This window comes from Lagopus muta, chromosome 1 (assembly GCF_023343835.1).
Source record: "Lagopus muta isolate bLagMut1 chromosome 1, bLagMut1 primary, whole genome shotgun sequence".
NCBI classification, from domain to species: Eukaryota; Metazoa; Chordata; class Aves; order Galliformes; family Phasianidae; genus Lagopus; species Lagopus muta.
This window is the reverse complement of record NC_064433.1, coordinates 94,890,614-94,914,708: the sequence shown is the minus strand read 5'-3', so window position 1 is coordinate 94,914,708 and position 24,095 is coordinate 94,890,614. Positions and strand designations below refer to the sequence as shown.

At 38.2% G+C, this 24,095-nt stretch overlaps 1 long non-coding RNA gene across 3 annotated transcripts; it reads right to left on the bottom strand.

The window, feature by feature from the left end:
- Positions 1-968: 968 nt before the first annotated feature.
- LOC125688211 (uncharacterized) lies at positions 969-23,464 on the bottom strand. Of its 3 annotated transcripts, XR_007374649.1 has the most exons (5): positions 23,367-23,464; positions 7,975-8,034; positions 2,839-2,936; positions 2,447-2,658; positions 969-2,278 (listed from the first exon to the last, which is right to left on the bottom strand). It is a non-coding gene; the product is annotated as an uncharacterized LOC125688211 (long non-coding RNA). The 3 variants fall into 3 exon arrangements; XR_007374650.1 differs by lacking the exon at positions 2,447-2,658; XR_007374651.1 differs by lacking the exon at positions 7,975-8,034 and having other exon boundaries at positions 23,367-23,412.
- Positions 23,465-24,095: the final 631 nt, after the last annotated feature.

The window sequence follows — 24,095 nt, the reverse complement described above, 5'->3', positions numbered from 1 at the left end:
TTTTTTTTTTTTTAAATGCATATTAACAAAGTGAGGCACAGGCAGCATCAGTGCTTCTTTCCCTGAAGTCAGACTAAGAGTCAGCTGATTGTTTAAAGATCTATAACTTCATCAACTAGACTTTTATTATAGTCAGCACTGCAATTTAGGTTTATTTAGAATATGATTGATCACAGTTGAAGAGAAAGGTTTAGATTAAAAATCAGGTATGAAAAATATTCTTCTAGCCCACTTAAAGATTCATTTCACAATATGAAAAAATAGCAGCAAGTTTGCATTAAGTAACAAAAAAAACAAGTGAAAATCAAATGTGTTCAAAACTTTAAAGCTATGAAATTCAAATCTCATTTGCTTTTTCTTAAGATCTAAAAATTGGGTACCAAGTCATCCATTAAGTGACATCTTGACAGCTCTCCGGATTTAAAACGTATGGAGAAATCCGAAAGTTGACTGACTAAATTTTATTTACTCTCAGAAATGTCACTTCTGATCTGAAGCCAACCATGGAATACATTAAAGAGAAAGAGATCTGGCTGAGGAAGCTGTGGACAATTGAGGTGAAAATGGTTAATGGAACATAGACTTGAATATGTTTATTCTGCATCAGGAAAAATAAAATAAAACTTAAAATAAAGAAAGCCTTCTAAAAATATAAAATGGAAAAAAATCTAAAGAAAGATGTTGTTCATAATTTCTTTTTTTTTTTTCCTTTTTTTTTTTCCTCCTTTCTTCCTCATCTCTGAGACTATGTAAAATACCGATTTAGTGACTCTTATCTCTTGCAAGTATAACAAGGCAGGACTGGATGTCTGAATATACTTGTAGCAGAGAGGATTCACAAGGAAGAGGTTATAGATTCACACATACCTTCAGGAAAAGATAATGCAGAAATGCAATACAAAATTAGAATTATGTTTTTCCTGCAAAATAAGTTATATGACATCCATGGTTTGTTAAGGGTGCTTTATTTCATTAATAGTTTATCAGATAAAAGGTAAAGTGCACAGAAGAAAAGTCTCAAGCTCAATAGTTTTGGTAACATAGAACAGAAGTACATTTTTAAGTCTCCATATGTTGTTTATTTAGTGGAGAAAGGCTTCATGTCTAATGTAAAAATATTTATATATACATAGGGGGAGAGTAACAACTATTTTGGTGACCTCTCCTATTCATCTAAAAGGAAAAATTGGATGCACAATAAACATATAATTTTTGTCTCTTCTATAGGAACAAATTATTCTACTTGCCCTTTAACAGTACATTGTGACTCTTTCACCATCAGCTGATGCAAACAGCTGAGGGAATTCTACTAATTAACTACAAGTTATGAACTACACAATTCAGCTGTCAGCTTGCTTCTTCTTTAAAACAAACAAAAAAAATACATCAGAACATTCAAATCCTCCTGTTGTCTTTATCTTGTATTTCTTGAGGAAAACTGAGATATTTAAGATCCAGAATAAATACTGATAGTACTAGCTTCTAAAAGCTAATGATTGATGCAGGCCCCATGATGCTGGAAGTGAATGCCAGAATACTCCAGCAAACTAAGCCATTTGATTTCCTATCCTCTACACTGCCAATAACGCAAATACAATGATTTCATTTATATAAATAATTGCTGCTGTTCAAAGATAATGGAAGCTTAAGCTTCTCAGTGTGCAATAGGCCACTTAAAGAAGCAAAATAAAAATAAATCATGCTGTAGAAGTACGGAAGAGCTGTGCAATCACATGGTTACCCTTACGAAGAGAGGGGTGCGATTTCTGGCTACTGGAGCAAGCACAAAGATGAACAGAAAACTACATGGATAAACAAATGTTCTTATATAATTTGGACACAGGCAACTAGCCCACAGAATAGATCTGCACAACCTTGAATGTAACAGGTTTTCTTTTTTTGTTGGTTTTTTTTTTCTTTTTTTTTTTTTACTTTACTTTCAATGGCTGCATGTACTAGATAAACTCATGCTACTCACAGGCAGTGACTAGAACAAATGAGCTGGTTCAAAGGGCCATTGTGAGACTCTCAGTTATTTATATAGGAGTACCATTTTTCCTTTGTATGCTGAATTCCATCTCTAACCCAAAGCAATTGCTCTGAGGTGCCAGACTTACGTGCAGCATGACAGCCAGCAACAGCAAATAACAGCAGTGCCTGCTTCCTCCAGATACTAAATGCTGCTGGACAGAAAGCTCACAGTATATTCTGCCTGTGGTCCACCATTCCAGCAGCGGTTGTAACCTCAGACTCTGTTCCTCAAAGAAGCACAGTGATTCTGTAAGAAAAAGGGCAGTAAGGAGATAAAAGTAATGCAGAATAATTCAACACAGAAAACAGTAGGGAGTTTATGTGTACAGTTTTGGACAGTTCTGAATGCTGATTTTTTTCCCTGCCATTACATCAAAGATGTAACAGACGATCACCAAGCTGTCCGTGAACCAACCTGTCCGCAGTTTGCAGCGCAGAGTAAATGGCATCAGATGGTGATTTGTACTGAGGTTATTCACACTCTGCAGCTAAGGGTGGTTAATTCCTCAGCCATCTCACACTACTCTTCCTCTAGTAACAATCCAGGGGACAGCATGAATGGAAGCACGTACTGGTAATATTTTTAGAATCTTCTGTCTGTCAGGGGCTCATAGGATACATCATGCTCTTTAAGTAGGCAAAATAAAAAGAAAATGGTGAATGAATCATACATCTGTTTCTATGACTGCATGCCTGTAGCATTACTGGCTCTTACCCAACGTTAGAAGTATTAAATATCTGAAACCATTTAAGAGCATTAAAGGTTCAAAACTCTGTGGGGGGAAAAATAGCCGTGCTGGTACCCACCTTTCACCAGTAGATGCTTCAACTTCTGAAAGACCACTGCAAGGTGGACATCCTCTCGAAAATTCTCACACAGAACTCTGCCATTGGCTCTCATCTGCCTGTGGGAGGAATAGCTTATTGTAGTACCACAAATGAAACAGCCCCTAGGAGCTTGTAAACAAAGCCCAAATTTAGGATTATCAGTGCTCTCAGAACGTAATGCACGGAAGGACAAAAAGTGATTCATGAAATTATCGATGAACTGTTCAATACTGCCAGCGAACTACTATTTCATAGGAAGACATTACCAAATAAGAATAATTAAGTCTTCTTGAGCTCTTGAAATTTGATCATTTTCTCCCAACATCAAATATACAAAGACACCTTAGATTAATCAGGCATCAGAGACTTCTTTCACATAAATATAATTAAGAAAGGATTGTCCATCTCCAGGCAGAGGTGGAGATGAACACAAGGACATGTTGCAGCATCTCCTTTTCAGAGGAATCAGGGGCATTGGGGCAGCTGTCTGCACAGTCCAACCTAAGCATTTCTCTACGGGTTGGAAAAAGCTTTCCTTGCTAATGCACAACTCTGAAGCCTGAGTCAAACTGGTTGAAAAAGCACAGCAGCACCAGGTATGCTGCAGTTATCTCAGTAAAGGTGCTCTTCTCAAATCTTGAACATTTTTTTTTAACTAGCAGAGGTCATGACCAGCCATGCCATTATGCCAGCTGAAGCAGTAAGAAACAGTTGGGCTCACATATGCTTAACATGGGAGAGAGAGAAAGATACCAGAAGTCAGCATCAGCGATCAAAGCACAATTGCTTATTTGTTCAGTAAAAGTTCTTGGGTTTTGATCATTTATTTGAAGCACTGCCATCAGCTGCGAACTAGGAAAAGTCACTTCTTTGCTTCATGCCTTTGCCTTCCCACCTGCGAAACATCTTGAGAGCTGCTGCTTATCTCCAACTGCTATCTAAAGTCTACATATCATTGCTGTATCCTTCCATCTTTTGTAATCAAATGTGGCGAATGTAAATTTCATTTAAGGCTCTGTGTTTTAAAGTCAAGCACATATTTCAACAGAAGCATAACATTTATTTTTAAAGAAACACTTCAGTTCTTTCCTGTTAATCATACAAGGACTAACTGCTCCTCATTAATGTCTCTGTGATGTGGAATATACTTTCCACCATTTTCCTTTTAATTATTGCAAGACTTCCACAAAATAACCTGAGGCAAAGTATTGATGGGACAAGCCCTTTAAATGATGAGACATAAGAAATATTAATTACAACTTAAAAGTCCCCAGCAGAACTTATTTGCTATAAATACTGTCTGACTTCAAAAGCTGTACAAAGGCCAGTATTATGCAACAGTCAATTAATTACACATATATACAGATACAGTTGTTAATGAATTTGCCTATGAATAGAGCAACTCTCAGATTGAAATACTGACTCAAGTATTAGCATTCATATATTTTTCCAGGGATGAATATATTAGCTCATACAAGCCACCTAATTACATCACAAATTGTTATTTCCTCTGATATAGCATTGTGTACTTAATATATGGAGTTCCCATTTTTACACTTTCACAAACTGTGCTTAGCTATGTGGCAAAACTTTAAATCCTCCATAAAGGCAAATATCTTTTCTCTGTTTTCTGCAGAACATGACAAATTTTATTGTTAGCTTGAACAGGACTGTAAAATAGCATGCCCGTCACAAGTAAATCAACAGTGTGCCCTTCTTAAAACAGGCTATGAAAATATTCAGCAAACCTTTGTCTTAATTTCAAGTGCTTTTGGGAATAAGTAATTCATTTTCCAAAGAAATGATTCCACAGGTAAAGAAGTTTTCTTGCCAGTTTTGTGAAAGAGATTTTAATTACCTTCCTTTAATCAATTCTTGTACGTACACATTGCAAAGCAATTTACGAGGTTTACGGAGTTTGCAGCACAGCTCACAAAATAAATCATCCCTTTTGCAAGGTACTTACCTTGCCTACTACTGACTTGGAACAATGATTTCTTGCATTGCTTTTATTTATTTATTTAGAAGAAAAATGAAAAACACAGAGATATGTTCTTCTGGTACCAAGACAGCAGCGTGGTTCAGGGCATGTAGTCAGAAGAGGATAACTGGGTTTTCTTCCCAGCTGCACCAGGTAAGCAGTAGGAGACAGATCAGTCTCATTATCTGCCATTCAGAATTTGCACTGATGTGTAAATAAGTCCTTCTCCATTTCCATTATTATTATTATTTGGAGAACAGAAAAAACAGAAACTTCCAGTTAGGAACAAAGTGTTAGGTGACTGCTTTGCAGAGGGCCAGGCACTGCCCTGTGTTATGACAATATATCTGTACATCAGAATGAGTAAAATCCAGCAGTTTCCAACCATGGTCATAACTTTTTGTGGAGAGAATGGGAAGACGAGTGACTAAATCTGTGTGAAAAAATGCATATGTTTAAATTACAGTAGCACCTATATCTCCATGGAAATGTCAGTAGAAAACTGCCTCTGTTCTGGTGTGTTACTCAGATGGATAGGATTGGGAAAAAAGGAGTAATCCTATGACTATTTAGCTTATCACTGTTCTTAGTGGTTTTGTTTGTTTTTTGTTTTTTAAAACCAGACATGAAGGCCATTTTGTGAACAATCAGAGCACAGAATACAGTAACAGTAGAACATTAATCATACCGAAGTACTGGCTGCTCTTGGGGAGTCCTAAAATTTTGTGTCGGAGAAGGATGACACAGTAGTAAGGAGCTTTTTTTTTTTTTTTTTTAAATCATGTTGTAACCTCACTTAACATGTACTAAATACCACTAGGAACATTTGCAATACTAACTAAAACAAACTGATGATTTCTTGCACTGCAAGCAAAACAATGGAAGACACTGACTTGGCAGATGTATGTCCTCCTGATGCTTAGCTCATGACCCTGTGAAATTCCTGTACAAGTGAAGATTAGAATATGTATAAATATAACAAGTGAGAGGAAAAACATCAACAAAGCATGGAATAGGAGCGTGGTATGAACTGTACAGCTATGCACATCTCTCACAGAATTGTATATTAACAATGGTGTTAACTATTTCTGAAAACTTTAAGGCATTGCCACTGAAAAAAATAAATTCGGAGACAGAGACTCCTACCAACATTTCATAGAATCAGAGAATCACCAAGGTTGGAAAAGACCCACAAGATCATCCAGTTCAACCGTCCACCAATAGCTCTCACTAAACCATGTCTCTCAGCACAATGTCCAAACATTCCTTGAACACCTCCAGGGTCAGCGACTCCACCACCTCCCTGCGCAGCCCATTCCAGTGCCTGACCACTCTTTCAGAAAAGTAGTATTTCCTAACGTCCAGCCTGAATCTCCCCTGGCACAGCTTGAAGCCATTCCCTCTAGTCCTATCATCAGTTACACGAGAGAAGACGCTAACCCCCAGCTCACTACAACCTCCCTTGATGTAGTTATGGAGAGCAATAAGGTCTCCCCTGAGCCTCCTCTTCTCCAGACTGAACAATCCCAGCTCCTTCAGCCACTTCTCATAAGGCCTGTGCTCCAGATCCCTCACCAGCTTCGTTGCCCTTCTTTGAACCTGCTCCAGGGTCTTTCTTGCAGTGAGGGGCTCAAAACTGGACACAGCAGCCTCATCAGAGCTGAGTACAGCGGGACAATTACTTCCCAGTTCCTGCTGGCACCACTTTTGTCTGATGCAAGCCGGGATGCCATTGGCCTTCTCGGCCACCTGGGCAGTACACTGCTGGCTCATTTTCAGCCAAGTATCAATCAGTACCCCTGTCTCACTCCAATTTATAGGAGGGAGAGGAGGTTCTTTTAACATCTGTATACCCGGCATGAGATCAAGAAACAACGGTTCAAATGTTGATCCAACCAGCCTATTATAAATCCTAATCAGGGAAGGGAAGGAGGGCAATATAAAAGATAAGAAAAAGCAAGAATCGCATAAAGCGGGGAGAGTCACCACCAGGATCCAGCAGCATCCTGTTGCACGATGTTTGAAGGTCTGAGGCAGAAGCAGCAGGGGGGAAGAGCAGCAGTGTGGCTGGCCTTGGGCAAGCAAGCAGGTAGCAGGAAGAATTCGCAAAGCCAATCTGGGAGGAAGCAGCAGGACTCAGGTAGCTGGCCCAGGAGAGTCTGACAGCATGCAGGAATTCCGTAGTGAGAAATCTGATAGCAGACACCTTTGTTCTTCTTCAGCATCATGGTAGAGCGCAGAGCAAGTCCAGGAGGGAGAGAGGCAAGTTGTGAGTCTTCTCATGTCAGAAACCTCTTCTTCTTCATGAGGAATCTGTTGTCAGAAAACCTCCATTCTTCTTCATGAGGAAGAAATCTGTTGCTAGAAAAACCTTAACCTCATGATTTTAGGTCCCCATTTTATCCTCCTTCTTTTTCTGCCTATGTGACATCCTTGGGTGCTTGAGCAAGAGTCATGTGAGTAGCCCCTGAGACGACCATCTTCCTTGAGATAAGTCCACACAAAAGACTGCTCCACAGCCATTAATGTGTCTTATCTCTCTCTCGTTGCCATGGCTTTGTCCATCTGTGTCCCTCAGACAAAGGGTTTGCAACCTTTGCTCAGGACTCGTCCATCAAATTTCTCCAGTAAAGGATTTCTCAACCCTTGTCCAGGACTTGCTTGGACTTATTCATCTGTGTTCTCAGCAAGCTTTGAGACAATGATGTAAAAGAATAATCTCTTACAACCCCCAGGTCCATTTCCTCTACACAATCTTCCAGCCACTTTGTCCCAAGCCTGCAGCATTGCTTGGGGTTGTTGTGGCCAAAGTGCAGGAGCTGGCATTTGGCCTTGCTAAACTTCACTCCACTGACATCAGCCCAGCTCTCAGCCTGTCCAGATCCCTCTGTATGGCCTCACTACCCCCAGGCAGATCAACACTTCTAGCCAACTTGGTGTCATCAGCAGATTTACTGAAGGTGCATTCAATGCCCTCATCCAGGTCATCAATAAAGATAATGAAGAGGACAGGTCCCAGCACCGACCCCTGGGAAACACCACTTGTGACCAGTCACCAGCTGGATTTAGCTCCATTCACCACCACTTTCTGGGCCCAGCCCTCCAGCCATTTCCTTACCCAGCCAAGAGTGTACCTGTCCAAGCAATGGGCTGCCAGCTTCTGCAGAATTTCTTCATAGTTCTTCACCCTGGCACTAATTAGTGGGGGATATTTGCATTGAAACAATCCCTTTTTCTTCTTCATTCATTTGATCAGCTGCTTATCCCTCACCTGGAACTTTAATCTCTTGTCTGTTGCTTCAAAATCTTATGCATTGCTAAAAGGATTAGGTATCCAGGTGAAGCATAAACAGCAGGAACAGATGATCACATATGAAACAGAAACTATTCTGACTTTTCAGACGCCAATTTCCCCAGTGGTAATTAAAAATTAAGTAAAAAGGAAACCTAGCCACTGCCATCCCCCAGGAAGTTAAGAAAAAAAAAAAAAGAAAAAAAAAGAAAAAAAAAAAATCAAAGCAAGAAAAACAAAACCCCTTTAGGATACAACTTTTTAACTAACTCTCACTAGAATTAAAGCTGCATGAAACTACAAAATTAGTAGTAGAATGTATAGGAAGATTAAATAAAAGAGTGAGATGATTCTGAAGTTTTATCAAAACTGCTGCAAATGTTCACAGTACAAATACTCTCTATCCTTTAAGTAGACTTTTTTTTGTCTTAGCTTTCTAAAAGAGAATGGTAAAGCTGAACTAGTTTTGGGAAGACTACACTTTTAGTCTACAGTTTTCAGTGGGCAAAATTGAAACTGGCTACTTACAAGCCATACTTATTTCTTTCGTAAAATTATACAGTGTTCCATGCAGACAAATTTCTTTTTCTTTTTTAAATTAGTACACCTATTGAATAGTTTACCATAACTTTCCACTGCAATTAAAAAAGACTCTGATTAGTTGTGCTCATGAAAAATGCAGAGAGAAATATTTCTAAAATTCAATTTGCTTTTCAAAAGATTAGGGATCTAAATCTAGCCAATTCACTCTCTTTCAACCCACCCATCTTATCTAATATGTAAGTCTTTTGTTTTGTTCTTTCTTGTTACATTGTTTTTCTTCTACTAGACTTTTGACATTAAGCTCAAGCAGGGCCGCTGCTAAGACACTGCACAACTGGGAATCCTTCAAGAATTGAATTGCCTACAATTGTGAGAAGATTTGAAAATATTTTGAAATGTGTTACACTTTTTTTTTTTTTTTTTTTTTTTTTTTTAAAGCATAGGTATACAATGACTTCTTCAAAAATGAAACAGTGACAGATGAAGATGGCCTTCTGATTATTCAGTTGCTCTTTGTTGTGAGGATGGAGAAATCTAGCTCCTAAGCAGACAGATTCACCCAGTAGACACAGCCACTGGAGAAGAAAAAGGAAAGTTAAGCTGCTCAAAAACACATACATCTTCATATATTCTTTCTTCCCTTCAAGTTACCACCGGACTGTTTATTTATCTACCAATATTGTTTGAGGGTTCACAAAGTGTTGGTTTGTTCCCTATCAGCTTAGTGGGCAATAGATCTACTTTTCTTCATTACTAATGCATGGAGATTTACAGTAAGTAAAGTAAGAATACAAAAATCTACTCCCAAGAAGTTTACCTTCCCTTCCATCAATTAAAGTAGATTTTAGTAAGTGAATGGATGTAATAGATAGCATAACATTAAAGAGGTTTTAAAGGTCTGCAAAAATTCCAGTCAAACATATATCAGATTTATGTTTTTTCTTTCCTGTGGACAACGTGCAGGCAACATCTAGAGATTTGCCAGACACAAATGAACCCCTGAGCAAAGGAAGCTAATGTGCATCTCCATTTATTCTTAATGGTTTGTTAAAAACCTACTACTTAGCAAACCCCACAGAGGCAGAAAACTCAAAATGAGGGCAATTCAAACTTTATCTGGCACTCCCCTTCACTATACTGTTACAGATAAGTTCAATCACTCATGTTCAAATGTGAATATACCAGGACATGAAATTGGTAGCAAAAATTCAAAATGAATGTTTTAGCAAAAGTTCAGGCAAGATAGAAGTTATATACTGAAGATACAGTACCATCTGGTACTTCATTTTAAGGGTAAGAAGATTTCAACACAATAAATCTGCAACAAAATAAATTGAATTGAATGATGAAGATAATGCAAAGAGACATACACTGAGGGAAATTTTTAGGCTGTGAAAATGACACCAGGCTTCCAGGAGATACAATCACTCCTTGGAGGTGTACATGGAAAGTTACCCCGCCAAAGCCATTTTATGGCATCTAAAATATCTTCCAACTACAGCTGCAACTCCTCCTGAATTTGGGGAAAACTGTGAACAGTGTTTGTCACTTGGGCAGCTCCAGTTCTGGGCTCATCACCCCTCCTTCTCTGGAACAACCTCAGGTCACTGACTTCAGGAGTACGCTGAAAAGATTGTCTTTTCCCCTGAGCAGCAGAAATGGCCAAATGACATGAAATGCTAGAGCTGAGACTGAAAAAGCTGTGATATATAATGGGCTACTTATTTCTCTTTCACATTTATATTCATTACTTTAACTGCAGGGTTTATCAGAAAAGCCCAGTATCTAGGACATATGATATTCAACGCAGCTATAACTCCAGTCAAATAAATGTTTCAGAAAATTGGAACATCAACAATGATTGCTCAGGAAGCAATTAACAACGACAAAAATGACTGAAAATGTGCTATTTGGACAAGAATCAACTGAAAAGAAAGGCATAGAGAAGATAGTAGATATGTGTTAATGGGATAACCAACAAACATTTCTAAGATACAGTGATCTAGGAAGAAGACAATTATACTTCCTCAGATTGCCTTATATAACAATGGAGATGACAAATTTAGAGATCATTATTAATTAAAAACTCCTTTGTTTTTGAACAGTAAAGCTTTAAGGTATTTCTCTATAGACACCAACAAGCTAAGGTATGAAAACATAGAAAAAACTTTATAAATTGAGAATTATATTAATTAGTTCAAAATCAAATGCACCAACCATGCTATGAAACCAAGAAAATGTTAGAGATGGATATGCTATATCTAAGACTTGAAAAGTGCTGTTGCCCAAGAACTTTCAGTATGCTGAAAATAAGGATCCTTTAATGATTACATATCATTACAATATCCTGAATACAGATGCAATTCTCTCAGTGCTAGTTTACCACATTTTACAGCCACATAAGTTTTAAGATCCAAGAAGAGGGAATACATTATTACATGGTAAAACAGAACAGATTCCCTAAAAAAAGTTTTATAACATTAATTAAAATACAACAGAGAAAAAGAATTAAAATGCACAAAAAAACCTTTGACATAGACCCACAAAAAATTAAGGTCTTTGATGTGGTTCCATATGGCATCCTTTTCTCTAAGTTTGAGAGATATGTATTTTAAGAGTGGACCATACGGTGAATAAGGAACTAACTAGATGACTGCTGCCAGAGGGTTGTGGTCAATAGCTGAATGTCCAGGTGGAGACAAGTGAGGAGTGGTGTCCTTTGGGTTGTGATCTTGGAACTGGTACCATTTAAATATTTGTTGATGACAAATCAAGATAAAGATCAAGTGGGATCAAGAGCACTCTTAATGTTTTTGTAGACAACATCAAGCTGAGTGGTACAGCTGATGACAGAAGGTAGGGATGCCCATCAAAGGTACCTGGATAAGTTTCAAAAGAGGACCCATAGGAAGATAATAAGGCTTAACAAGGTCAAGTGCAAGATCTGAGCTAGGGCAGTTTCTCCTCTCCCTGTGAGGGACTGGAGGTCTTGGTAGACAAAAAGGTAGCCATTAACCAGCAGTGCACTCTTGCAGCCCAAGCAAGTCATATCCTGGGTTGCATCAAAAGAAGGGTGGCCAACAGGGATGGGGGGGAGAGCGTGGGGGAATTGTCCCCATCTGTTTCTGTCCCTGTGAGGCTTCATCTGGAGTACTGTGTCCAGGTCTGGGGCCCCCAGCATGAGAAACTTACAAAGCTGTTGGAGCAGGGCTCCAGAGGAGGACCACTAGGGTGAGAGGGCTGTGGCACATCTCCTATGAATAAAGGTTGAACACGTTGGGGTTGCTCAGCTTGGAAAAGAGATGGCTCTGGAAACACCTCATTGCAGCCTTCTAATACTTGATGGGAGCATATAATTTGAAAGGGGAGCAACTTTTTACACAGGCAGATAGTGTAAGGACAAGAGGAAATGGTTTTAAACTAAAAACAGGAGAGATTTAGATTAGACATTAGGAAGAAATTCTACACTCAGAGTGCCGAGCATGGGCACAGGCTGCCCAGAGAAGCTGTGGGTGCCTCATCCCTGGAGGCGTTCAAGGCTAGGTTGGATGGGGACCTGGGCAGCCTGAGCTGCTGAAGGGCAGCCTTGCCCATGGAAGGGGGTTGGAACTAAATGGCTTTAAAAGCCCCTTCCAACCCAAGCCATTCTGTGGTAAAAGAAGAAACTGGAGTTATAGCAAAACCATTTGACTTTAATAGTCAACACTTGCACAAGATAAATAGAATTTATCATATTTATGTTGCTAGAGAGTAGATATTCAGTATTCTCAAGCATCAAGAGATCTTTCTTAGTAAAGAAGAAACAGTGTCCTTATTGAATCTCAAGTGACTTGTGCTATTTTGCTGCCAACACAGACACAAACAACAGATTAGTAAAAGGAAGAATGCTGCTTTTATGCATCTTAGGATAAAATGTGATCCATCATCCATGAACACACTCTCTGCATCTCAGTTAAGATTGCCTCTTGCAACCATCTGGTACAAAATGTTTCCTGTTTTTGTGCCTCGTTGGACACCCTAACACCTATTAGTGCTGTCTGGGCTTTTCTTTGTGCACAGCAAAGAAAATTTGGCTCAGCTTTAAGTGAAAAAATAGAGAAAAGCACATGCACAGAAATGAATAAGAACTGAATAGTGGATGGATGAAAATGATGGAAGAAAGAATAGGACATGCAGTGTATGGAGTCACACCCTTGACTCTTTTTTGTTTGCTTTTAACCTTGACAAACGTTATGATAGAAGATTTTACCATTCAGAGAAGTTCAATTTCTGACATGTCACCTACATGTTCAGCTGACTCAGAAATTATCCTACTTTTGTATATCAGTCACAGTCCTAAATGAGCAGTCCATAGTTTCATCAGAATGTCTAGGTTGCACTGAAGCACTGACATACCAAACTATAAGCCAAGGCACTCAAGGTCTTAGCACCAGGGAAATGATGAGTTGTCAGTTACTCTATTTCATAAAGTCATTAAAATAATAGAAGTACTACCTTGACTGTGTATTAAATAACTAACATTATATAAAATACCTAATATTAAACAACAAATGTCTACTCTTGAATTATTAATTCTGACCAGTACAGCTTATTTTGAGAGTACACTAACATGCTGAAAATAAGAATGTATACAGAGAATGCATTGATAGCTTGAAATAACAGTGACAACTTCACACACAGTCTTTTAGCAAGGATTTAGGAAGATGTATTGTTAATGCTTGAGGAAAGAACTAAGCAATTCTGAAAAATACCCTAGAAGCTGACGTAGCAAGAAGCCTTAAAGTCAACAGTATGTGTCAGCCTATGAATTGTATCTCCAGAAAAATAATGAAAAGTACAAACACTTAATCCAGTCTAAAGACCCAGCAAATAAAAAAAACTTCTACATTTTGAAACTATACTGGCCTAGTAGGGGCATAGAGCAGATGAAGTAAATCAATTTCCAACATCCTAGATCAAGGCACTAGAAAGCTAAATTTTTAGTTTGTTATATGAAATTATCGCTTTCCAGCTCAAATATTTAAGCTCTTTCTTTCAGTTCAGAAATGTTAAGTTTTGTAGTCCATCAAGCCAACTATCTGAGTTGCTACAGAACCTCAGAAAGGAAGGGGAAAAAAATTAAAATGAAATTAATGCAGGAAGAGGAGATAAATCAAGTAGCAAAGTCAAGAGTAAATTATCATAAGATCTTTTATCAAAAACGAATAAATTTTTCTACTTCAAGAGGACCCTATTAATTTTATTCCTCCACACCCCATTCCTTGCTATGACTGTAGTTCTAGCAGCCTAATATGAAAACAGACTTATTAAGATTTGAAATATGTTTAACTCATCATAAGCACTGCAGTGCTTCTAAATTTAATTTAAAATTATATATAAATCAGGAGAACATAAAGAGTTTGCACTTGGCAGTATTTAAGGGGAAAAAAATTAAGTAAATGGAGCCAGGAAGTAAATGGCATGGGCTGGATTTGACAATCACTGACAGCACTCTGGCTGCTTTCATTGATTTTAAATGAGGCTTGGGGGTGTTTCCTATGGAGTAATTCTATGTTTTTTCAAAAGACAAGATATAGGAGGTCCAGCATGGTTTAACACAAGTTAAGAAGAGATTCTTTGAGTATCCATACCCCAATTCTGTATGAAAGTGAACTCTCCAGTCCTGGTTAAAAAGGAAAATAACGAGAAACATATAGCATATATTCAAGTTTAAGGCTTTTATCTCACTAGCATCCCTAATTTACTACAAATTAAGCAAAATGCTGTAATCGCTTTCTAGATTTTCCAAGATGAAGCCACGGGACACGGAACCACCTACTGGTGGTATGTAGTACCTGAATCATTTTATAGTGGCTTGTACCACAGGTAGACTTCAGTTTTGTTATTCATTGAAACACTGTTCTGTGCTACAATCTCCCCCTTTTCCTTTTCTGAACTAATTCCTTGATGAGAGGCCAATTAAAATTTCCTTGGAATAAGGCTGTGTCTTCCTGAAAGGTAGGACCCGGGGCAGCCCTTAGGATGAAACAGCAGATGCAAAGGCACCACAGGTACAGGGCCTACAAGTGCAGTACTGGAGGTGGCAGGACAAAATGGGTGCTTTAGTATCCCATGCGCTAGACCATGGATATGAATTAGAGACCCACATGAATCAAATTTTTGCACCTGGAAACCAAGTAGATGACTGAGGCTGACAAAGGGCAAAGAACCCTATCATTCAGTGCCTCATCTGTCCACTTCTCAGACAGGTGCCCACACCCACAGAACAAGAGACACCTTGGACTCAGTCAAGGACATGAAGTTAAAAGCATTATCAGGACACACGATCAGCAGTAGGTCCTGGATAAGATATTGTACCCCACAGCTATCACCTGCCCTGTGAGTCTATAGATCTCTAGGGCACAGATTCGTGACATTTTTCTGAGCAAATCTACATTTGAGTATTTCATATGATCCTCATCTCAAACTGGGGCCTGTTTCACATTAACACCAACATCTCTAGCTGAAAACCCCTTTTTTTCCAAACACATTTCAGATCTGACCCTTGGCAGAACTCATCCATCAGTTCTCGTGTTCTTCATCTGTTTCCAAATTAATCTTGTTATTTTAGGTCGAAGGAAGTGTTTCTAGTACTACAAAACATTGTGATTTACTTCAATAACAAGTGATAAAAACTGCTAATATTATCTTTAAACATTTGTACTTTATTGGTGTGCTGAATGAGGCAATAAATTCAATTATTCACCCAGAGAGGAGGCACTGAGCTCTACTTAGAACAAATCCATTTTAGTTATTGCAGGATTTTTATGAAAGCTGAAGGATGACTTTTCCTGGAGGACTAGAATGAGAATGACAGCTTTAATACATTTGCTTAACCCTCTTAAAGTTTTTCTAAGATAAGTTTTTTAAGCTTTAATGGAAGTTAAAATGTATTTATAAATAATATTCTTTCAGTGGTATCAACTGACTACATAAACAGGGATTACTGTATAAGCAACAAATATATTTAAAAATCAGTATTTCCTAACTGTTAAGTTGCAGCCTGTACTTAGCAAGGTCAGAACCTATTACTGTGCTGGAGAGGTTTGTGTCTCAGACTCCTTACAGTAACAGTAAGTGTGAATTACTGGACAGCTATTATTCAGCCAACATACCTCTAAAAAATTCAAATTAATAGAACTACTTCAACTGTCAAAGTATCGATTTCTATGCGACATTTTGCAGGAAAAAGAATAAAACTTCCTCCCCAAACTCTTCTATAATGTTGTACTTACTACATGGTACAGTGCTCCAACCATGTACGTGAGCTTTGGATTAACAAAGTTGTAAATTTTCACCTAGATTACCCAGATATTTAAATGAAATTTAGTTTTTGCTTATGTTGACTAATATTGGCCACATAGGTATATTTGCTTTCATTACAGTGCATAGATACCTACAGTAGCTATATTTGGTCTATTTACACAGGAAAAAAAAAAAGAGTTAATGCTGCATAAGTCAATCGAGGTCTCATACACAGTGCTAGAGAAAACACTATCTGCATAACCCTGCATATACAACTTATGCATATTTGAATAGAAAGCTCAGTTTTATGTTTAGTGATATGCATCACAACATCCCTGATGTTAATGAAGATCCTACACGTCAGTAAAATAAACTTTGCACTAGTTCAAGCTGCTCCAACTAAAGGCTGTGCAAAGCAGGCAGAAAACTTCTTTAGAAACTGACAGAAAGCTACAGCATGATGCTACACTCTCCCACTCTTCTGCAATGACACATCTGCACCTGGGAGAGAGGGATAGCATTGCCCATGCAGCCTTATATAGGGAAAGTCTGCTGTAGGGCTCAGCTGAATCCCACAGACATAAGACTCATCCTGTATGTGGCTTTTACACCTGAGCTCTGTGCTGATGACACTATCTTCCTCTCAAGCACTTACAATCTGGCAGGACATCACAGCACAATAAAGCATATCCACATTTAATCTTCTCAGGTGTCAGGCAGCAGCTCCAGCAAGTTTGAAGCAGAATATCTATTCCTACCATGAATCTACAGCAGTTATCCCACACACTTTGTAGGATGACTCCCATCCCTTAGCCCCCTGGTGCCTAGGTGATGTATGCTACCATGGACTGAGCACAGGGATTACCAAGAAGTCTCACTTTTCTGCTCATATCTATGGCAGTATGGGCTCCAAGAGAGGTTGTGCATGACAGAAAAGAAAAGTTGAGCCCAAAACTCCACTGAGAAGTGGCTGGGAAGCTGCAAGAAGTGTTGACATGGTAAGTACCACAGCATAATCATTTACATACTCCAAACGCAGAAATTGATGTCTCCTTAATACTCTCCCCGATTACTGCATTTTTAGAGCAATGATAAAAGTATAGGAGAACATACACAATATAAAACACTTGAAGAGCACCAAGGGCAGTATTTGGCCCACTTAACCCACAGGTATGCTCTTCCTCAGTGCATTTAAGTAAGGAAGAACTTAGTAAGAGAACAGCATTGCAAGATCTGGAAGCAGTGAATCTTTTTATCGGCAAAGCACCACAAAGTGTGTCATGAAATATGAACTCCAAGTGACAGATCTTTGACTATAAAATGGGACATACCACTTCTACTTCCCTTGTGCTATGCCTTCTGTGAACATTTGTTGTTTCCTTGTGCTACAAACCAATCTCAAACAGGACTGAGATTAAGTATCAGATTTTGAGTTTACAAATGTAGAAATGGAGGATGGAGGAATTAGTTGACCTCCAGAATGCGCTTCTAAAATTTAGAAAAAGCTATGTAAGTTCTTAACTTAAAAATCTTCTGGTGCATGAAGACAAATTAGTGTCAGTTAGAAAAAAGAAACAAAACAAGACCAAATGACAACTGCCATCCAAATGTCTTAGTGGTAATAATTTTGTGTACTGAAATGTTACATACACTGCTTCAATTTATAAATCTTCATTTCAGATGAAAAAGTACAAAATAAGGTTTAGCAAATTAAAGATATTGCTGTTCACTGTGGCTTGTTATATTAGACAAGAACATTTTTTGCCTTAGTGGGCTGAAGAGCAATGACTAAAGGCTGCTGTTATGCCAAAATGGCTGCATTAAGATAAATGTAGAAATAACTGTAGATTCACATCATCAGTTCTTTGTAAGCATTTTCTGAATTGTTTCTGTGTCTTTGTTTTGCAGTGCTACATAAAGAACACCACTTAAGCCAAGGAATATGGATCGACAATAGTAAATCTGGTAGCTTAATAGAAACAATGGTATTGGCCCAAGTTTACATCTGTGGAGCAAATATTTTAGGAACAGAAGAACGAAGTGGCTGACATCGAGCTCTTTGCATTGCTACTGCTTATGGTACTCCATGTGTAATTTGAAGCCTTTTGGCAGGGACACGTAGAGATGTCTGTGGGAAGTCGTTGCAGGAGGCAGAGACCATGCATGGACATATTAGGGTCTCAACAAATCCCACATCCGATGGACATTTGGAGTGCTTTTGGAGAATAAACAGCTGTTTAGTTCAATTTCTAAGGAACAAACACTGTTTGCCCCAAAACAGCTCTTTGAACTGAGTTAGCACACAGTAACTGGGGTTCCTCAAGTTATTCACTGTGGAATTATTACCTCTCTGATCCAAATCATAGTTATAGACTCAGCCTTACAAACACACACCAAATCTTTTGTAGTACAGTTTAGAAAGATAAATATGCTATCACATTTTTGTTATCATTTCTAAGAGGTTCAGGCCTTTCAGGATGTACATTTAGAAGGGTGTGACACAGTATTATTACACATCACTTGATTAAGCAGTATCACTTGTGGAAATACTATGCAGCAGTGTGCTGCTGGTGCTAATGATGTGACCTACAGATGTAGAAAAGATACAAAGATAGATACAAAATACTGCTGAATGAGTGTTTAAACAATAGAGTGCAACTTCCACGTTTCTGTAACAAAGAGACATATCAACAGAATATATAAGAGCAAGAACGGGTTCACTGGAGATATCTGATATATTTGAATACTTACTTCCTCGCTGCAGTTCCTTCTCTGCACAAATGCATCTATCATGTCCATCCCCAAGCAAGTCTGGCCTTTCCTTTGTGCAGGATTATCACTTAAATACCTACTACTGCCTCCTTGCATTTCCTGCCAGCACAGATCACCATGAAAGGATGAGCACCTGATGGATCTTAGTAAGAACCATCTGCGCAACGTGCTTTAGGTTGTGTACCCTTATTCACATTGGCCCTTCTGTTGTCTGAGTTCCTGCCACTGCATGTGCTCAGGGAATTGCAAATGTAGCATCTGTGTACTGATATGGATACAAGAGAACTTCCTTGGATGGTAAGAGGGTTTATATGATTATCTCAATCCACTAGGCATGAAACTAGCCTTAGAAGATGATGTGTCTTCACACCTTCGTGCTTGATTTGCTTCCCCAGTATCCTACTACAAAAAGCTGCACATAGTGACCTGTGGTGTGATATTCTCTCGTCCTGAGCGAGTCATCTGCCACATCTGCTTTTTCAGAGCCGAGGTGTACAGGACAAAAAAAAGAGTCCGAGTCCCCTAAATATATGCAAGAACTTGCTTACACCTAGAATTTTTGTTCACAGGGAGAATTCCCTACCAGCAACATACAAGCATTAATCAGCAAATGACACAGAGAATGTTTAAGAAGTTGAAGAAATGGTTCATTTGTACATCTCTTATTGAAGCTTACGTCTGTGCTGTTCTAACAATCGCTGTGAGCACAACAGCAGAAACACTGCTATGAAGCTTCTCAGCTCAGGCAGACCTGAAAGGGGGGGGGAAAAAAAAAAAATCACCAAACTAGTAAGACAGAATTCATAGGACCCAGGGAAGTTCAGAGTTAGGAGCTGGACCCCTCATGACCTTTACAGATAGGGTGAAATAGGGGCCAGTGCATTTATCTCTGCTGTAATCCTCTCTGACTCTGAGCACCAGAGAGATTGGGCTTTAGCAGAACTTTCAATGAGTCAAAAGCCTTGCAAGTACTTCTACCAACATAGCCTTGCTAGGCAGTGGGGATTAGGAACAGGACACAAGTGCTGCTTAGCACTCAGCTAAAAGCTTCCAGGACTAAGCCTGGAAAAGTTCTTCAGGGAACAGTGTCAGGATTCTGTAAGGGTCACAAGCCACTAGGCACCTGCCCACATCAGCCAAAATAAACAGGAAGGACCACAAGCTCTAGTTTGGGGAGAAAAAAAAAAAAAAAAAAAAAAAAAAATCAAATGCAAACAAGACAGGTTGAAAGCTGTATCTAGCATCAAAGTACGTCTTGGCTTGACACCCATCAAGGCTGTTAATACAAAAGGCCAGTATATTTAATTATTCATAGGAATGAATACCTATGAGTTACCTCCAACAAAACATCGGCAACTATCTTTCATGTTTAAATATCCTTGTACAGTGTTTCACATAACATGCTGTATATTACCACTCAAGTTTAAATTGGGCTATTACAATCAGCCTGCGTAGAAAGAACACATTGCAAGGCAAGAATTTCCTGAAGAGAGTTTCTGTAACAGTACCAGATGTATAACTGAGGGATATTTGCTCCTGTCATGTTTCATACAATAACAAAGATTTCAAAAAAAAAAAGTAACCCTGTTTGTGTAGTGATGGAAGATTAGGATTTTCCTCCACTCTACCAGTACTTCAGTCCAACAACGAACTGCTTAATTTGACATGAGAATAGCTTTCCTTTCTTAATTTTTAGTTGTACGTTAATACAGCTTTATATTCCATAACATGTGTGATAACATTCCTAGGGATGCACTAACCACTGATATCCTGTGCCAATTCCATCCACAGGAAGAGTGAGAGGAAAAAAGAAAAAAAAAAAAAAAAAAAAAAAAAAAAGAAGGAAAAACCTAATAATGTGCTAAATGAATACAATTTCTCCATTATCGCTCCCAACCAGGTATCCCTATCTGAGCAGCTCGGGCTCAATTTGCTTAAAAATACTTAATTATATTACTAAATGATTCCTTGAGGTCATTGCTATGAAGGACACACAGTTACTGTGTTAATCCATGCATTATACACTGCATTACATTAGTCCAATAAGTCTGAGGAACAAGGACATGTTTCTCTGGGTTATTTGAAATCAGAATGAAGTTAGTTCTGTTTCACAGCACTTAGTTACACAGGACAACTAGAAAAAGAAAAACAAACACATGCATACTGGATACCACATTTTCACCCCCCTTGCAAGCAGCAAGATGACTGAGACACCTATAGCAAGGAGCCCATTTTCAAGCTTTAGTTACGTAAAATAACAGCTAGCCTCCAACTCTTAAAAAACAAAACCAACAACCACGCAATTGCCTGAAAAATTAACTATCATTTAGATAGGATGTGTAATACAGAAACACTTAAAGAAAGTGTTTGTTTTGTTCATTGCAGTAGTATTCAACCAAATAAGAAAATACCACAGTGAAAGCAACAGCCAATACCTAAAAGGAACTCTCTACAAAAATAGTGATTAGAATTTCAGGCACTCTACAGAACGGGCTCTCACTTTAGTTAATTTTCCATATCCCTACAAAGTATAGTCATTTGATATAAAATTTGTGTTTAACAGAGAATATACTTTTACAAAGTATAATTTACATTGAAAACATCAACTTTTTCTTTTTTTTTTTTTAAAGCAGAAAAGTTTTCCTATACTTCTTTTTTAAACAAACCTCGTCTACAGGAATACATGCCAGCAAGTCGAAACTTACACAAAGAACTGGTCCAATAATTTTTACCATGAAATAGTCTGGATACATCAGCTTTGTCTGATCATTCACAAAGATGTTACCTTAACAGCAGGATAACTAAAGCACCCCAGTTATCTTGCACTATAAGTCAAGTTCACACAGGACACACTGAATGCTTTTTGAAAGGCAGATAAGGTTGAGTTTCACTCCTTCCATTTTCCTTCAATGAATTTCAAGTGACTTCACCTAATTTCACGTTGCCAGCCAGCTTAACAGGCAAAGCAAAAGCTGTATGCACAAGCAAAATGGAAAAGGCAATTTATTCATGACTTGACATCAGGAAGACATCCAGCCACTTCCTGGCTTGCCTTTGGGCAGCTTTGTGTCAGCTCTCCTGGCCATCCTCCCACTTGCTGGGGTGGATAAAGGCAGGGAAGAAAACAAAAGCTTGACATTGTGCAAGCACTGCTCTGTAGCAGCCAAAGCATTGATATGTTATAAATACCATTTTAGCTTCAAATCCAAAATACAGTACTATATGGCTGCTATGAAGAAGGCAAACACCATCCCAGCCATAACCAGTACAGTAAGACAGCTAGCTTTACATGCTCAATTCCTTCTCAATAGTAAACAGAGTAGAAAATATACCAAAGCCATTTCCTTCACTACGAAACACTTAAGCAGACTACTGAGAAGTGGAATAATACAAAACTACTGTAGAGAAAACAGTATAACATCATCGCATTTGCCATTTAGTTTCTGCACTGTTTACAGACATAACTATTTACCTGAAAGGCACTCTATTTTCTTTCATAAACATCATACTTTTCCTGAACAAAGACTGAATTAAACCAATTAAATTTATGCCATCTTATAAACTATGCTCACTTCATACTTTTAAACTGTGTTTTGTGAGGCATAGTCAGAAAAAGACAGGTAAACTTAGAGGGAGTTCCACAAGTTTCTAAACAACACTGAGAATCACCTTGGAGTCAAATGGCATGAGCAATTAGTGTTGCATCAATTTTAATACTCTCCTAATACTCCAAGAAATGAGTGTCTTTCGAAGACAGATTTCAGAAAAAGTTCAATTAAACTTGGACCAACTCCAGGGTTCAGAATAGCTTTATAAAAATGCAGAATACTACCTAAGCTAAGACTATCATTTCAATGCCTGTAAGTTCTAACATTTTCTCTTAATTCATTTTAAGCTTTAATTTACCATGAACATCCACGAGTTCCTTATATTTACAGGGTACATATTGCACTCACAGGCATGAAAAACATAATTTGTCTCATCTAATGAGTCATAATTAACTTTTGTTTTTACCTTTCCAAAAGAATATTTTTAATGCATTCAACTGGAGTTATTTTCATGCCAAGATTTATATAGTTCTTTTTAATAAGAGCAGTCATATGTCAGACTCACATTATTACCACAACTTGTTTTCAGATAAAGCAGAAATGAAAGAGCCCACAAAGGAAATACTGCATGAAGGGAAAAGTATTTCTCTAAACAAAGTAAATAAGACCAAGAGTTCTAGAATTTTAAAATTTCATTAAATGCTTATGAAACTTTTGAAAAGGTGCAGTTTCTTTCTCCAAGAAGTCTAGTAATGCTCTAAGTAATCTGGAAACCTCAAAGAAATAAGATTTTTTTCTCCATCATAAGAGACAGCTCCCCATCACAGCAAATAGCCCCACTTCCCCTTTCAAAAAACTTGCAGCATATACTATGAGGTCTGAAAACATATACATGCACAAAGATAGCCTTAGCAGAAAACTTTCTGTTAACCACAACAAAGGTGGTTAAGACTGACTTTATAAAATTGAGAACCTACTTAAGGGACTATGAGAATGGGCAATGGCAGATACAGATGCTTCAAGCCAGTTTTAGGTCACCTTAGAAAGGTAGAGGCCACAATCCAATAATAAAGAACGAATCACTTACCCCTTTCCAAGGATCAGGGCTCACCAAATACACCAAAGAAATCAACCTTGGAGTAGAGATGCTTCCCTTGCACCTGCCATCCCTTAAATGAGGTTAGGGAGGGATGGACCCAGTGTCCTCCCCTTCTTGTCGCACAGGTGAATTGCTTCCACCTATGCTCCCAGTGCTGGCTGTGTCCCAGGTGCTCAATCACTGGTTCATTATGTGACCTAACAGTTCCCATACACGGACTAAGTAAGAAAATATGTAAAACTGATTTGGCTTTTTAGCAGTTGACCTAGAACGGCAAGAGTTAGGAAACATTAGTCAATGAAGAAACTTTTAAACACTATATTTTTATATTAATCAAAATCAAATTATGGAGGAGGACAGTCACAGACCTCTATGAGTCTGGAACAGAATCGCTACATTTTATTGGGTTAAAGGAAAGGTTTCTGTTCATTCAGATAACTCTCCTTTTCATTATTTAATTAATAAAGCTATTTCTGCACATGAGAGTCAAGACTTTTAAATAAATAGGAACTTTATTTGTTTATCCATTGATGTGCAGTTGAAAAGAACCTGGAGTCATGAAAAAACAATGAAGCAACTACAACTTATTCAGCTGCTTAAATCATCTTCATTTGAAAGCAGAATTGTGATTGACATAGTGATACAGAAAGTATCACCTTACATTATGTTCAAGTACCACACAACAATTTACCTACTGTTTTCTTACTGTTTATATAG